The following is a 17,166-nucleotide window of genomic DNA, read 5'->3' on the forward strand; positions in this document are numbered from 1 at the left end:
GGGCACAAAGCGTATAATTTCCCCTCTGTTTGCCGTGATCTGAGATTACCGGGCGGTAAATAAATACTTACCGCTTTAATCCATTTGCGCCCTAATTTACAGTGAAGAATGGACAGGGAACACCACTTCTTGAGGGTTTATACATTAAATAATGTCTGGACGACCGAGCTTTACCCTGAAAACCCTATGTTTTTCAATATGCAGTAAAAATATTCATGCGTTTTCTTCAAATACCTACTCTGTCGCACTAAATGCAGTAATGCATTTTGAAATGTCATTCAATTGAAAGAGACTTCAAAATCAATCATTGGTTTATTCTTAGTGCGGGAGTACTACAAACCTAAGTGCGTAATGCATTGTGTTTTTTTTAGAAAAGCTAGATCGATGAACAAATACGTTAAGTTAACATGAAATAGTGTGAATTAGTTATAGCAAAAACTGAACCCCTAGTGTAAATTTATTCGATAGCGTGACGTGACGGACGCGTTTGCGTTAAGTCTCATTTTGTATGGGATTTAGAAACAGCGCGCCAAGCGGGACGTTTTGGAAACTCAAAATCCCATACAAAATGAGACTTAATGCAAACGCGTACGTCACGTCTAGCTATCGAATAAATTTACACTAGGGGTACTGATCATTTCGGTAATCTCACTTTTATGTCAACGTTTTATTCATTATAACAATATTGGTCTCAGTGTAGGGTTTCGTAGTTACCATTCTGTCAAAAAAGGTCAAACGGGAGGTAATATTATGTATAATGTACATTACAAGCATAATTTTAAGATGCTATTTTATTTTATTTTATTTTATTTTATTTTTTATGTAATCTAATGCGGTGTACATGTATAATGTATATGTAAATCATTTTCTGGATTAAATTTCACTCATTCATTCATTCATTCATTCATAAGAGAAAAAGGAAGTACCTTCGCAGCGCTTTGTACGTCTTTTTGCTAAGAGAAGTTTTTTTGCAATAACTTAAAAACGGCTGGATCGATCATATTCGCTATAGTTTTCACTGAAAGTATTTATTAGGCTTTTGTTTCACAATTTTTCATATTTTGGGACCCATGGTTCTAAAGTTAAAATGGGGGGGACAAATATTTTTTTCTTTCGGAGCTCTTATTGGCGAAAATATTATCTTTATCAAGAAAAGGTTTGTATAGACCCGTATTCATTTTAAAAGACCTATCCAACGATACCCCACACTATTGGGTCAAAGCAAAAAATATTTAAAAAAACATTGTATGGGAGGTACTAAACATATTTTTTGTAGTTATTTTATTTTACCGTTCTGGCTCCATGCATAAGTAATGTATTCATGCCAAATTGCTTTCTAGCACTAACAATCACGGAGCAAAGCCGTCGACGGACGGACAGACGGACATGGCGAACCTATAAGGGTTTCTGTGTGACTATATACGATCCCTAAAAACGACTTGAAGAAGTCGTCAAGTTAAAAACCAAAGTTTCCATAATAGGCTAAACATTTTTCAAGCATCAAAACTGTTCAATCTGTAATCATTGTCCACCAAATTAAATGCGGATAATTGAGATAACACAACCCTCCGTACATTAAAAGACGTAAGTGTACACACTTGTCCAACGACTTACGGCCCGATTCGAAGAATGATAAAGACATGCTTAAGATCTTAGAAAGATCTTTAAAAGATCGACAACTAAACGACATGTCAAAATTGACGTTTATTTCGATTCCGCTGTGATCGCAATAGGATCTACCAATGATATTTCTAACGTCATAGTGACATTGGTTGCCCGAATCGAGCTGCTTCTGTCAATTATACGACATACAAACGATATCTAAATGATAACTTATCTAAACCAGAACTTATTGTTATCGTATCTCATTCTTCGAATCGGGCCGTTACTCCTTTTACTGACCAGACTAAAGCTGTGAACAAAAACTTGAAAACAATGTTTAGAATACCCATTATATGTCCTCGCACTGAACCATTGCAATAGAGAATATGCAAAACTCTGCATACAGAGCGCTACTAGCACATACTGAGACCGTGAAACACAAATCGAAATTTCGTTATATACCTCTCTATCACTCTTGCATATTCGAGCGATATTTCCCATATGAAATATCCCTAAATCCACGTTTTCGTAGTCCAACCGTATTTAACAATTACCTACAAAAACATCCACTCCATTACTCAAACGATATCCACAAAACCAAATTAACCGCAAAAACATTCCTGAACTTTCCAATTCCCATTTTAAAATAAGAACATTTGCCAAATCGCTCAAGAATACGAAGTAATAAGCAGTTTTCTCTTTGGCGCCAAAATTGTCCGCCATAATAGCGCGAGATAGCGAGCGCCATAAAAAGAGATAAACGACTTCTCTCTATTATTTTTGCTCTTTGACAAAGGCAAATGTGTGCATACAGTCGTCTCACTTACTCGGGTTAAATCTTTATATCTCGCTCCTTGTCTTTGGCGAAAAACAAAAATCTGTCTCGCCCCCACCGCCTAATGTACGTAAGGTGAAGGAACGCTCTTTGTAATTTTCTCGAGACCCTAATACGTGTCAATTAATGTTTTATTAAAACCGCGAATTGAGAACACTTCAATGTGTAAAGTGCGTTATTAATATTTTAATATGCTGAGCGGAATTTGATTGCAAAGCGTAGTAAATAAAATACTTAAGGAATATTGTGTGCTTGAGAAATCTTTATGTATACAAGGCGGGGCTATAAATGCTACAATGCTTTCAGTGTTATAAAGCCAACAAAGATATGGACAAATGCATAATAGTATTTTATGCAAAAGTTGTATAAGAAGGGTCAAAAAAGGCGAGTGGCGTGAGTTACAATGTGAGCCGGAGCCGAAGGCGTAGGCGAACATTGTAAAGGAATACGCCACGAGCATTTTTTGACTTACTTATACAACGTTGCATACAATATTTTTCCTACGAGTCAACAAAAATAAATCTTAATTTAGGTAAACAAAGCAAAAGTATATAGCCAAGACGCGCGAGCATACCTTGATACGCGCCCGGCCGGTCGGCGACACCTCGTAACTCATGAGGCCCTGGTACTTGCTACTTGCTAAATTAAATTTTTGGACAGTTTTTTCTCGATTTTGGCCACCGTAGCCTACGGAGACTAACAAGCAACGCTAAGCGGTCTTCGTAGTCTATGGGTGTTGCTATATTACGGGTGTCACATGCCTGTTTCTGACTTATGAAGTAATTATTTTTACTATGCAACCAAATGAATATTTTGTAAGTTGGCAGCAATGCACTTAGTTTAAAACTGTATTCGTTTTGGTTTTGTTAGGTTGGTAGCCATTAATCGCAGTAACGTTATAGCGATTAAAAGTACAAGAGCTTTTATGAGGAATAGACAATATAGACTTTTCTTGAAACCTTTTATGTATGTTCTTATATTCGTGTTAATGAATGCATAAATGACAGATAACAGTAGAGGAGTAGGAAAAGTACTTAACGTACCTATATCTGGAATGTAAAATAAAGAAATGAATCAAACATATGTAACATGAGAAAATAATTAAAACATACATATAGTAGTATAAGGGTGAAGTAGAAGAGGCAGCTGGAAGGGGTAGACCTCGGTGAACTTTCTCAGATCAAATCGGGGAAATCCTGTATGTATGTATATATTAGTACTCCTCAAACGGAGACACTTTTGTACAATAACTTTTAAAAATTATGAAATCTTCAACTTAAAAAATTTATTTGCAGTAACAGTACATAATGGATATATACAGTGGTGTGACTATAACTAGCTTAAATCTAAAATAGGCCCTTAAGGCATTGTACCGAGGGTGCTGGCGGCATTTCCTTGTTGTATCGCAATGCTGCTACGTTGTGCGAGGAAGCTGCCAGCTCTTCGGTCACCAGGCCGCGTAACCTCTTCTTTGTTTAAGCGTCGTGGTTTTTCATTCAACTTTTGCATTGATTGAAAAAATTGTGAATAATAGTTAAAATAGAGTTATAAATATTGCCGATTCAGGAGACGTGAGCAGGTTTGGGTATTGAGATGTGCAATAAAGAGTATTGTATTGTACTAATCAAAGCTTGTACTATGGGTACTAGGCGACGATATACAGACGTATATTATATAGATAATTATATACTTAAATACATAGAAAACACCCAATGACTCAGGAACATATCTGTGTTCATAACACAAATGAATGCCCTTACCGGGATTCGAATCCGGGACCATCGGCTTCATAGGCAGGGTCTACCTTGGCCAGACCGGTCCTCAGAGATGTTATGGAACCCATAGCAGGGTTAGGAAACCTTTATAAGCTTTGGAATTATCGTGAACAAGGCATTAGAAAAAGACAAGGCAAGGAAAAGATTAAGCAGGAATGCTGACCCCTCCACCACGAGAAACACATTTTTCTTATACTACTTCGGAGGCAAACAAGCATACGGCCCGCCCACCATAGTTAGGAAGAGAACAAAATAATATGTTTCTAAAAGCGACTTTACCAAATGATCAATTATACATAGAAGAAATATATACTAGAGGTGCAACGAATAGTGGCTTGGCCGAATACTGAATAACGAATATCCAGCGAAGTCATCGGCCGAATAGCCGAATATTCGGCTAGAAGTTTTCCCTAAAATGAAGTATATTCGAATTCGGACGCGCGCGTGCGTTCTCTGTGCAAGTTGCAACTTGTTCTTTGCTGTAGGCAGTCTTTGATAGAAATGGCGCTTAATCTGCACGCAGTGAGTATTGAATTGTTGACATTGCGGTGTGTTAGTTTCATCGTTAAAAAACCAAAAAATCAAATTAAAAAAGCATTTATTTCGTTAAATAGTATACAACATAACACATTCATGGTTGGGACTTCCTAGTAAGTATGTATAATACCTGTGACAGGAAGCCCCGCTCTTCTACATTTGTCTAGTACATTTGTACACGGTTAACGACAATAAAGTCTAACATTGTGCAAACGGCTATTATTTTAAGTAAAAGAAAATAATAACTTACATAATATTATTATTACTATTTCAATATTTGTATAATTATTAACATTTTAAATTCTGCATTATATTCAAAAAGAAAGAAAGAAGTGATTAGCTTACAATTCGTGTGTGTGCGTGTGTGTCACATCGTGTGTGTAAAATTTTTATTCTTCTCATGTTTTGTACTATCTATGAATAAAAAGGTAGTCTGAAAGATTATACTGATCTTAATAATTGATTACTTGTAGTTTGTTAGTTTTTTTACCCCTCGATTACCGTTATCTACGTGTTAACGTACTATTCGTTATCCGGCCGAATACTATGCTACTATTCGGTATTCGGCCGAATAGTGAAATTATGGCCGAATAGGCCGGATACCGAATAGTGGCCGAATATTCGTTGCATCTCTAATATGTACCTATAAACATATTCCTACCGGGAAAAAACAATCTAAAGTAGTATTTTATGGCAAAATTTTGACAGAAATATTCGATCTGCTTAGCGATCTGAATAGCACTGCAGTTTGTCTCCGCATTTTTTTATAGAAACATTACTTCTATGTATTTTGCAAAAACATAAGCCCCAACTGCATTAAGCATTATGAAAGCAAATGCATTATTTCACCAAGTTTCCCAATACCCTTTCTTCAGCGCGACAAAGCGCGACAAAACCTCGTTATCATCTCCCCCATTATGTCTCTTATCGCGCATCCGCGACGCTTCCCTTTTTCTTTACGGTCACGCCTTGTCTTATCCCCAACGCCTAACCACCCACTTCGAACAACCAGTTTATACTTGAACCCTGGTTACTGATACTTGGTACCGGTTGACGTGCAAGCTTATGCTGGTTGAAAACAACATCTGGGCCAGGTAGAGATAGCAGATACGTGTTTGTTTCCTTAAGACGTTTTCTCGTAAAATTTTGTTTACGTTGAGAAAGGAAAAGGTTTTTATACTCTTTTACTTTTATCTGTCACAAAGTCAAATATAAAGACATATATTATTTGTCTTGAGAAAGGTCTCTAATTAGAGTCCGAAGCAAGCTCGAGTCTCCATAAAAACGTCATAGTAGTGTAAGTATATTACACAGTTTCAGAGCAATCTAGATAGATTGTTCTGAAACTCTGTAATGTACTTACAATATGATAAGGTATATCTATGCCTGTAATTTGTTTATGTAGCTTTAGATACAATAGTTAAAAAAATCCTTCCTTTACCGTGTTATATTTATGAGAGATATGTAATTTTGTCAGATCACATTAATTACTCGTACTTTAAACGCTTGGCGAAGTTCTTGAAAGGCGAACCAGGGTAAACATTATGAACCGTTTATATCACCCTCGAAGTCGCTAGATGATATACAAGGAATACGTTTTTAGTATGTGCATCGTTGTATAGAATCATCTCCCGGAGGAACTAAAGCTGCTAGAGAGTAACGCCTTTAAGAGGCTGTCAATACCTAAAGCGCGCTACTGTCTATTTGTATCGGAGTAAATGAGATAGCACTGTCGCATGTTACTGGGCCTGGGCAAGGGAATAATAAGAAAAATATTTAAATAAAAAAAGTGGATTATTAGTGTAATATTTAACTCGACCACGGTTTAGATATAAATATTTTGAAATTGTGATTTTAATTGCAGACCCATAAGTCAAAACAATAAAGACATAAAACCGTTTAATTGTGATTTTAAGACCAATCTTTGCAATTATTTTCTATCGAGCCGATTTCGTTCAATCGTGTATCTAGTACGACCACGGTCTTTGAAATATAATTAATATAAACATATATTTTTCTTACTTGACTAAAACAAATAGTCTTTCTTAAAAACTGTTTAAGTAACATCAATTTCAAGGACATTGGGTGTTGACAGCCTCTTAAGCGCAGTCTTACAAACTGGCTCTTAGAGCGTTGTTTTTACAGCGTAAAGTCGTATCTCGAATACCAAAAGTAACATAACATATATAATTGTATTACTTATGATTAGCCTATTATGTTAACTTTTTCAATTATTTCGATTTGACATTTTATATTAATTTAAATTTATTTTATATCATTTTACTGATTATAAATTTGCACGCTGGCATGCAAGCTCGATACAAAAAAAAAACAGCGAATTTAAGTTTTTCTTACATATCTTGTTTTTGCTTTATTTCGTTTGTTTTATATATATATATATACTATATATATATATATATATATTTTAATACTACGTCGGTGGCAGACAAGCATACGGCCTGCCTGATGGTAAGCAGTCTCCGTAGCCTATGTACACCTGCAACTCCAGAGGAGTTACATGTGCGTTGCCGACCCTAACCCCACCCCCCTCGTTGAGCTCTGGCAACCTTACTCACCGGCAGGAACACAACACTATGAGTAGGGTCAAGTGTTATTTGGCTGCGGTTTTCTGTAAGGTGGAGGTACTTAAATACATAGAAAACACCCATGACTCAGCAACCAATATCCATGCTCATCACACGAATAAATGCCCTTACCAGGATTTGAACCCGGGACCATCGCCTTCATAGGCAGGGTCACTACCCACTACGCCAGACCGGTCGTCATCATAGGATAATAACAATTATTAAGTAGGTACATTTGGGATTTGTCGATATACGATTGTCATATGGCACAATTCTCTAAATTCCTACCAAATTGTTATGACCAATAATCACTAGAAAAAAAAAGTAAACTTTATTGCTCTCAAAAAGTTTATTTGCGAATATTATATATTTATTTACGTCGCCATACAGTAAATAAATCGATGATTTAAACTTTTACGATTTTTACACATTATCAAAATATATAAATCTTATCTTAATCGCGGTGAAGTTTTAAATTTACCTCTTTAAAGTTTTAATTTAATTAAAGTAAGTCTTTTTACTATGAAGGGGAAACTTTTTGCGATAACTCAAAAACAGCTAAACTGATCATGTCCGCTATAGTTTTCATTTAATGTCTTTCTTAAGCTCTCCTTCCACGATTTTTTTCATATTTTTTGGACCTATGGTTCAAAAGGTAGAGGGGGGGGACACATTTTTTTTTCTTTCGGAGCGATTATCTCTGAATATGTACACTTTAACAAAAAATGTTTTTGAAGACCCCTATTAGTTTTGAAAGACCTTTCCAACGATACCCCACACTGTAGGGTTGAAGCAAAAAAAAAAATCACCCCCACTTTACGTGTAGGGGAGGTACCCTCAAAAAAATTTAATTTTTAGATTTTATTGTACGACTTTGTCGGCTTTATTGATTTATATATCCATGCCGAATTTCAGCTTTCTAGCACTAACGACCGCGGAGCAAAACCTCGGACAGACAGACAGACAGACAGACGGACATGGCGAAACTATAAGGGCCCCTAGTTGACTACGGAACCCTAAAAACGAAGTATAGTCAAAGTTCATCACCCCTATAAATAGGTACGCCATTCATCCAAAGAAATATTAAACTGCGTTCAATAAACAAGATAATTCGGGCTCGGCGTGAATCAGCTAATTAAGGAAAAGAAAACGCTGAGAAAAGCCGAGAAAACTCGGCGAAAACAAGAAATTTTCCGGAGTGGCGTAGGGCCGGACTCAGTGGTTAAATTCTAATAATTTCGTAGGTTTACTTTATGTACTATTGTTTGCACGGATAGGGGGAACTGTCATGAAATAGCCAGGTTTTGAAGGAGTCATTAAAATAGAAGAAGTATTTATTCTTCTGTACTCTGTAGGTAGTATAACGCACAAAGTACTTACTAGGTATTATACCTATTGTCTTTAGTTTGGCGAAACTTTTGTACTGAATACAATTACATACATAAGTATTTTTTTTAAATAAAATAATATAAAATATATTTTTACAGTAATTTCAGAGCAAATGTTGTATTAGTGCCCAAAAAAAACTATAGACAAAAAAAAACTTGCCGCAGAATGTAAAAATACTTATATAATATTAATAAATACTACATTGCTTTAGTTTGCTAAAGTTTTGAAGTACGTATAATCTTATTTCTACGTTTTCAGATTTTCATTCAAAAATAGAAAAAAAGCTAAACTACACTTCTTCTTCTTCTTTTTTTACAATTTTAACAAAAAATGCACGTATTTTTGTATTGACCCCAAAATGCCACGAAATCTTTTGTATGGTAAATAGTTATCTATCGAACTCAACGTAAAATCATATGTCAAATATATATATTTATTTATTTAAGCAACAAACAGTCTGGTACAAAAATAATGTAGAATTAGGTCTATCTAAGAACTTAATATTTCTCAAGTAGCTATTGTACTTACTAGCCCCCTTATTCATAAACATTTTCTAAAGTTAACCAGCCGCTAACAATCGTTTGTCCCTTTCCATCATACTAATACGCCGGAAAGGGACAAACGATTATTAGCGGCTTGTTAACTTTAGTAGACGTTTATGAATAAGGGGGTTAGTGTATACACGGTGGCCAAAAAATATGTACATTCCCGTTACCAGGGAGGTTTTGGACTTATATTGAGCAACTTTTACTATGGGACCAACCCCGAAATCGCTAAAAAAATTTCGGGCATTTTCATACATCTTAGCTGGTCCATTTTCTATGGGAGGGTAATTTTTTTTAGCGATTTCGGGGTTGGTCCCATAGTAAAAGTTGCTCAATATAAGTCCAAAACCTCCCTGGTAACGGGAATGTACATATTTTTTGGCCACCGTGTATATACTAACCCCCTTATTCATAAACGTCTACTAAAGTTAACAAGCCGCTAATAATCGTTTGTCCCTTTCCGGCGTATTGGTATGATGGAAAGGGACAAACGATTGTTAGCGGCTGGTTAACTTTAGAAAATGTTTATGAATAAGGGGGCTAGTAAGTAGTGTTTGTTGCTTAAATAAATAAATATATATATATTTTTTGGCCTCCTTGTATATTTATTAAGTACTGGATAAAATAAAATACAAGAGTCCAAGTCCTCGCCCCGCTGAGCGTCCGTGTCCTCGACTCCTCGCCTGAATAGCCGCTAACAAACTCTTTCACAAAAACACAATAATTACTTTAAGTCGTATAAAAACGCTTTCTCCACGACAAGGCCCTTAATTCACCTCCAACGTTTTTATATTTTTGCACAAAGGGACTTTGTGAGAGCTTGATTTTTGATGGAATATTTTATTTCAAAAAGTGTTTGATGAATCAATGGTATTTTTGTATTTATTTAGAGTTATTTTTATTAATTTAAGTGTATATAGATTTGTTAATACCTGTTTTAGTGTTCGATGTACATATGTATTTATAATATATTAACTTTTTGTTTGGAATGTTGTTAACTCATTAAAATTGCTTTTAGATGTTACGTTTTCTGAAATGTTTTTCTCACTGTACCCACATACAAGAATCTCTGTTTTGCTCTATGGTTGACTGGTAGAGAATTCATGAAGTCCGCGTTGAAGTTCGTAGTTGAATATTTTTTTAGCTCAGTACAGATTAAACCAAAAAATATTACTTTGCTAATCTGCGCGTTTTCTATTCGCGGATTAGCAAAGTAATATTTTCTGGTTTAATTAGTATGGATTTCCGCAAAGTAACGCCTGATTCTATTCATTATCTCAGTACAGAATAAAATAAGCAGTAAATTTGCGCAACAATGTTACCTACTGCTTACTCCTAGATTGTAAAGAAGTACCTAGAAGTATACAGGAGCAAATACCTAGGGACTCCGTGCACACTAAAGGAGGCAGTTAGCAACCTGAAGACACTAGACACTAGGCTTCGTGGAAGAGCTGGGGTGGCTAGAGTAGCGCTACCTCGTTTCACGCAAAATAGGCGCAATGGTTGTCGATTTGCGGATAATGCCCAGCAAAATTACTTACTAATACTACTTACTTACTTTCGTGACTTTAGGGCTACAATATTATTTTTTGTTAAGACTAAGACTGGGGACATCAAGCTTGGTCGAAATTCACCTTCCCATATGAACGGAGTTTCGTTCTCATTTTTAAACTACGTGTTGGATTGTAATGAAACTTTTCACGTAAAATGACATGGGATATATCTATATCTGTCATTAGTTTATATAGCTCCAGTTTATAAAACAAACGAAATAGAACAAAAACAAATTTTATATGAAAAACTTAAATTCGCTGTATTTTACATTACTGGAGCGTAAAATGTTTTTTTTTATGGTAGAGGAGGCAAACGAGCAGACGGATCACCTGATGGTAAGCGATTACCGCCGCCCATGGACACCCGCAACACCAGAGGGGTTGTAAGTGCGTTGCCGGCCTTTAAGATGGGAGTACGCTCTTTTCTTGAAGGTTTGAAGGTCGTATCGGAGCGTAAGCGTAAGCGTAATTGAATTAATAGTGACAGTAGTGACAAAGCCGAGGCCGAGGAACCTCAAGAGCAAAATTTTAAACGATTTTTTTTTTCAGAGTTAATAAAACAAAAGGCAAAAACCTACGCGCCGGCCATATCCTCCGTGGCATTTTACGCACGGTGCGCTATATCTTTTGTTTTATTCTAATTTCCTAATTTACGACCCCTCTTAACATTCAATCTATTCATACAGCTAACCATAAGCGAGCAAACCCACCCATTTTCTAACTACTTCGCGAAAGTCGCAAACGAACCGCCATTGAAGTGCTTTTGGATTTCATATTTATGTTTCAATGCGGTGTATTCAATGCTAAGTGACCGTTGGCAAAATATGTAAAATGAAGGTTAATGTGATTTAAATTTCTGTAGGTTGTGTGCCTATAGTCTGGCAAACATTGGGTTTTTTAAAGGGTCGGCAACGCGCATGTAATGCCTCTGGTGTTGCAGGTGTCCATAGGCTACGATTACTGCTTACCATCAGGCGGGCCGTTTGCTTGTTTGCCACAATCGTGGTATTATTAAAAAAAAAAAAGCTCTAATCTCTAGAACAGTCCTTTTCTCTATAAAGATGTACTTTTTCTTCAAAAGCATGTAGGCTTTTATTGTGTAGAATAAGCTTTAAAGTTGCCCTAGGCAATATTTTCATCGTGCGTAGATTCAGAGTAAAAGGCGAATTTCTTCAGGATGATAGACATTTTCCAACATGACGGTGTTAAGATAGACAAACAATAAATAGTGTTTATATGATAAAGGGACGTTCAATTAACATGCATATGAAATTTTAGAACTGTTCTAGATACTTATTTCGAGCTTTTCTATTTTGCCAATATGTCAGTAGAAAAAAAGACACGAATTTCTAATTTTGTATGGGAAATCGAATCTTCGCGCCTACATTTTTGCGTACCAAACAGAAAGTGTCCGCGCCAGAAGCAACAAAGTTGTTATTGACTTCGAGACCCCTTTATTTCCGCCTATTTTATTAAATCGAGTGAAATATTTGTTGCTATTTGAATCATTATCACTTTAGGCATCCATATTAATTATAAACTCCGATGCAGAAGCCGGCGTATAGCCAACTAATCACCGACTACGATGAAGTGTTTGATGGTATCTTCTTGAGTTAATTTGGAGATAAAAGTTTCCTCATCAGCGAGTTAGCGATGTTGGATTTAGCGGCTGATCTTTGGAATCCAATTACACTTACAAGTTGACATCAAAATGATCTCATTTTGGTTTCATTTGCCCATGCGACACGCTCGCGCAAATCATTCAGAAAAAGGATGCGAAAAATACACGCACGAATAATAACAAAATGACATCGTTAAGATATCACAATTTTTGTGAGATGTAAATGGTCTCCAAGACTTGAATTCTCAGCAACTTACCGGTAGGAACCTAAATCAATGTATGGAACCGTTCACAAAGACTCGATTTGTTAAAACTGTATGATATGACTTTGACATTTAGAGACTGTATACATCTCTAATAAAGTATATATATTTCATTGTTTCCATCGGAGCTGCTGCTGCAGTATTCGGTAAGCTGGATGCCAAGGTCTTCCGCTCGCATGACCTAAAGCTAGCTACAAAGATCTCCATATACATGGCGGTGGTGTTGCCCAACATATTGTACTCCTCTGAAACGTGGACCGTATATCGTCGTCACATCCGCACACTAGACCGATTCCATCTTAAATGCCTCCGTAAGATCCTAAAGATCAGCTGGTCCGACCGAGTGCGGAACACCGAAGTCCTACGGAGAGCCGGCGTGGGTGGAATCGAAGTCTACCTCATGCGACGACAGTTACGTTGGAGCGGCCACGTTTCAAGAATGGTGGAGGGTCGAGTGGCTAAGTGCGTCTTTTATTCCGAGTTGGAGGAAGGCAAGCGAAAGCAAGGCGGACAACTCCTCAGGTACAAGGACGTGCTTAAACGCCATATGAAGAACTGCGACATTGAGCCGCTACAGTGGGAAAAGCAGGCCGCCAACCGCCCTGTGTGGAGATCTTTGATTAAGAAACATACGGATATTTTTGAATCCCGTCGTCAAACAGATCTGGACGACAAGAGGGATGAGCTGAATGCCCGACCACCAGCGGTGATCAGCTATAATTATATTGATGGTGTCCTCTCGTGCCCGTTGTGCGCACGGGTCTTTGCCAACAAGATCGGCTACATCGGCTACGTCAGCCACACGAGAGCACATGAACGCCAAAAAAGGAGTTGAAGCAGTCGCCGTGGCCGAAAACGGTCAGGAGCATATATATATATATATATATTTGTAATTGTATTTTGTTATTTTATTATTTGTAAAATTTGACATGTAAAAGTGGTTGCTGAATAAATGTTTGATATTTGATATTAGGAGTAATTTACCGGTGCTGGTAAGCAATTATACCTACGTATACAAATAATTACTTAGATATCCCTTCAAATTCCTTCTATTTTTATCCATGCTAAAGTAACTCTGTCGGTCTACCTGTTACCACTTCATGCTCAAACCGCTGAACCGATTTAGACGAAATTGATATGGATATACCTAGTTTTAGTGTTATAGGTTTTGTGACGTCACGCTGACGTAGTAAGTAGCGCTAGCAAAGATCTAAAAATGAATCTATAAGTTTAAATTAATAGCCAATGTAAGTGTAAATAACCGTCACCGCGCCGACGACATATCGCGTCCTGTGTAAATCAGGCGCGATAACGCGGCGGCGGCGTAGCGGTGGCATAGCGGTGGTTTATTGAAAAACTTGCGCCCGATTAGCGGCAACTTGCACCGTAATTTAGATCGCGGGGAAACTCGCGGGACAACGCGCTACGGGCGCTGGATATGCCTTTTTTCTCGTTTTCTTACGACTGTTACGGTTGTTATGTGTAGCAACTGCATGAGGTCGTTGTTTTGTGTATCAAGGCTCTCCATTCTGCGTGATTTTCCGCCATACTAATCACCGTCAACGCGCCGACGACATATCGCGTCCTGTTTAAATCAGGCGCGATAACGCGGCGGCGGCAGAGCGGTGGTTTATTGAAAAACTTGCGCCCGATTAGCGGCAACTTGCACCGTAATTTAGATCGCGGGGAAACTCGCGGGACAACGCGCTACGGGCGCTGGATATGCCTTTTTTCTCGTTTTCTTACGACTGTTACGGTTGTTATGTGTAGCAACTGCATGAGGTCGTTGTTTTGTGTATCAAGGCTCTCCATTCTGCGTGATTTTCCGCCATACTAATCACCGTCAACGCGCCGACGACATATCGCGTCCTGTTTAAATCAGGCGCGATAACGCGGCGGCGGCAGAGCGGTGGTTTATTGAAAAACTTGCGCCCGATTAGCGGCAACTTGCACCGTAATTTAGATCGCGGGGAAACTCGCGGGACAACGCGCTACGAGCGCTGGATATGCCTTTTTTCTCGTTTTCTTATGACTGAGGGTCGCGACCACATGAGGTTGTTGTTATATGTATCAAGGCTCTCCATTCTGATTTTCCGCCATACTCTTCTTCTTCCTCGCGTTGTCCCGGCATTTTGCCACGGCTCATGGGAACCTGGGGTCCGCTTGACAACTAATCCCAAGAGTTGGCGTAGGCACTAGTTTTTACGAAAGCGACTGCCATCTAACCTTCCAATCCAGAGGGTAAACTAGGCCTTGTTGGGATTAGTCCGGTTTCCTCACGACGTTTTCCTTCACCGAAAAGCGACTGGTAAATATTAAATGATATTTCTTACATACGTTCCGAAAAACTAATTGGTACGAGCTGGGGTTTGAACCCGCGACCTCCGGATTGCAAGTCGCGCGCTCTTACCGCTAGGCCACCAACGCTTCCAAGACGCACGTTTATCAATGGAGACCAAAATCAAGCCTAAAGCTGCTAAAAATGTTTCAGCATATCATGTCTCTATTTTGAAAAAATCCAAATTTCAAAGATAATATTTTTTTAACCATAAATGTGAGACAGGGGCCGGGTAATCCTTTTGTTTTTTTAATTAGACTCTCAGCTATAAATAAATACGCAAATAAAACCTAGAACTTTTAAAAATATTTTTCTATATTTCAAATGAATTTTGTTAAAATTGAATATTATTAAAGTTAAGTTTTTTCTTGCTCGCTTGATTTAGGACCGAGAACTCCGAGAACTCCTGAGTTCTACGAACAATAGAGCAAGAGCTATCGTTTGAAACCAAATATATGTCTGTACCTTGTTAATTTACATCAGCATAACACGTGTGAAGTTAGCATATCATTGTATTTAAAAAATAATTAATAACTGTAATGAATGGTCTCTGAGATGTCTTTTTTGTGTCAGGAACTTTTTGTTATCACGTGACAAGGCAATACAATTTTTTTCATTCCATTTGTAACTAAATGATATGCTAGTGTGTGAAGTTAGCATATCATTTGGTAAAAATCCATAGTATTAGTTTTTATGATAAAAACGCCAGAACTATTGATATAAAGTATCAGGAACTCTAGAACTATGGTGCATGCTATAGAACTCCAATAAAAACGTGATCTGCTAGACTTTGATATGCCAACTTCACAGACATCAAGATTCGGCTCAGGACAAGCTCAGGATCGGGACAAGTGGCGTACTAGAAGAGAGGCCTATGCTCAGCAGTGGGCGATAAAAGGCTGATATGATGATGATGATGATATAATGCTAAAGTAAGTTTTTGCATTTTTATGGTAATGCTTCGTGGTTTTCTATCGAAATTGCCCATACATTAGTATTAAGTACCTACATCCTTTTCCTTTTTAAATATGGCATACAAAATTAACGCGACCACAATAATACGCAAACCCAAACCACAAAGATAACTTTCCGGGTAATACTTATATTATTTTTTCTACTCATAGGCTGTAATGGTTGAAGGTTTCTTATACCAAACTATAATTGCGTACTATTCATGTATGGGCTCCCACTCAACTATAAGATCCTTTCGATACGCTGTAGTCAACTATAAAAAAAAAATTGTCCAATCACGTGCTGCCGCGCTACCATAGAAAAGACAAAACAGGCGCAGGCGGGAGTTGCGCGTTTATGTCTACATTTTTGTTGAGATACTTACCAATTTTCATCGAATATTTAGGTTTTATAGTTAAAAAAAAATTTACATGAATAGTCAAGCATTTCAATCTCGTACCTTACTTAGGCAACACAGCAAGCCGTTGGCTAAACACGATACTCGACTGAAAAGCTCTCTGTTACATAACGATTGTTTATAATAAAGTCAAAGTCAAGTCAAAGTCAAAATTTTCTTTATTCAAATAGGCCTAGCAACAAGCACTTTTAAATCGTCAAATTTTACGAATATCATCTTAATCTAAATATCAGAGCAATTTATTGATGCAGTTATTATTGTTCTAAAAAAAACATTGAACTATTATAGATATGGTAAACTTAATAATAAGAATTTCACAAAAGGATCGTCAAACATCAAAATTGTATAAAAATACTAGTCTAGAACCTTTCTAGAATAAAATCTAAATGTCAAAAAATACGGTATATATATACATTGAATTAACAATTTCATCATTAATAACAACAATAAATAATTCATTATTTACAATCACACTTAATCCCACAGTGTTTCATCATTCATGTAGTCTTGTGTGCTATAGGCTTTAGAGATAATACTATTATAAAACCCGAAAGCGCATGGAGAAATGGGTTATATCATGTACTAGTGACCCGCCCCGGCTTTTCACGAGTTACACAAAACCTTAACAAATTATACACCTAAACCTTCCTCAAAAATCATTCTATTGATAATGTACCGCAAAGAAGGTGTAGTGATAATTTTTTTGTTTCCAAGGTTGGATATTTTACGGTAATTTTGAAAAGTACCTATGTCA

This window comes from Cydia pomonella, chromosome 5 (genome assembly GCF_033807575.1).
Source record: "Cydia pomonella isolate Wapato2018A chromosome 5, ilCydPomo1, whole genome shotgun sequence".
Lineage (NCBI taxonomy): Eukaryota > Metazoa > Arthropoda > Insecta > Lepidoptera > Tortricidae > Cydia > Cydia pomonella.